The sequence below is a fragment of the Parus major genome, chromosome 3 (genome assembly GCF_001522545.3).
Source record: "Parus major isolate Abel chromosome 3, Parus_major1.1, whole genome shotgun sequence".
Classification (NCBI taxonomy): Eukaryota; Metazoa; Chordata; class Aves; order Passeriformes; family Paridae; genus Parus; species Parus major.
The window spans coordinates 99,812,386-99,813,831 of NC_031770.1; the positions used below are offsets into that span (position 1 = coordinate 99,812,386).

The 1,446-nt window shown below is 36.5% G+C and overlaps 1 long non-coding RNA gene across 2 annotated transcripts in view; it reads left to right on the forward strand.

The window, feature by feature from the left end:
• Positions 1-216: 216 nt before the first annotated feature.
• The window catches only part of LOC107201105, a 12,105-nt gene continuing 10,875 nt past the window's right edge, over positions 217-1,446 (forward strand). For both annotated transcript variants that reach the window (XR_001520006.2, XR_001520005.2), the window contains exon 1: positions 217-467. This is a non-coding gene — a long non-coding RNA (uncharacterized LOC107201105). The remainder of the gene's footprint in view (positions 468-1,446) is intronic.

Consider the following 1,446-nt stretch of genomic DNA (forward strand, 5'->3'; position numbering starts at 1 on the left):
AATTCCCAGTCAATGCATTCAAGAATTTCATACATTCACACATCACATCTTTCCAGCTTGTACTGTAGTGTTTTCTCCTCTCATATTTTAACAAAAGTTTTGTAGTTTTAGGGGTTTTTTAAAGACCTCATCTTCTGGAGTGTTTTTTGTTGTTGTTGTTGTTGTTTTTTTTCCTTTTAAAGTTCAGAGTTTTTAAACAACCTGTGTGTGTTTTGGAGTCCTGACTTGTTTGTTATTTTTGGTGCTGAAGTTGAACTGAACTACAAAAGCCAAGAAATGTCGTAAGCACAGCTCTAACTACTGTGTTGTAATCTTATTTCATTCAGCTGCTGAGGGCTTATATGGCCACTGAAAGGAATGCAGTCCTGGCTGAGTACTTTTTCCAGTGAAGAAATGTTAATTTGTTCCATGCCATCCCCATTTTTTGTGCACCTATGTTTAAAATCAGCTTTCACTGATCACCCCAGGTAAGATACAGAAGGAGAGAGGAGGAAACTGAAGTTCTGTGTAATTTCTAGACTTCTCAGAAATTATATTCTTTAAGAGCAGTGAATTTTAAAAGTTTTGTGGTTTAGTGGTTTTTATAATATACATCATTGTTTTGGAACTCAGTATTCCTCTTCAGAATATCTCAAATGTCAGAAATAAGAGATAATAGAAATAATGCACATTATCAGACCAACTTGAAAAGCACTAAGCACCATTTCACACCAGGAACCTTCAGGAGTAATGCTGTTTTGGTCCCATTTCTGGCCTATGACATGTTGGAGGTAGGTTGAAAGTTCCAGTCATGTGTTCAGAAATAACTGTCTGAAGCTGAGTTTCAATACAAAAAGTATTTTGTATCATTATTTATTTTTATTAATTAGATATTTAAAAAATATATCACATCTATGCAAATATTGTCTATAATTAATACCATACAATACAAATGATATATTAAAATTATCATATAGTGCAGAAAAATATATTTCTCTATGAGTGTAATTTGAAAACAGTTACATATTTACATGTCTGTATTTATATATAGACAAAACCAAAGGCCATTCTGTGGTCTCTGCTGTTCAGCTAGGTAAGGAACGAGCTCTCATGCTGCATGACAAAGGGCTATTTCATCAGGCTGCTCTGTCATTCCTTTCATATAAACAGGGCTAAGCAGAACCACTAGTGGTGAAAGAGCAGACTGCAGATGCCTCGCACAGATTTTGCTTTCACTCTCGGGAGCTTCTAGGGCAGAATGACTCAAGTGGCTGTGGTACCAATGCCTACAGGAAACAGGAAAAAATTAGGTGAAAGGAATGCAACAAACTGATTGAAAGAACTCAAATCTCCATAGTCATCCAGTTTCTTTCTGATCTTAATCTCTTAATTTTGCCCTTCCCTTCCCTTCCCTTCCCTTCCCTTCCCTTCCCTTCCCTTCCCTTCCCTTCCCTTCCCTTCCCTTCC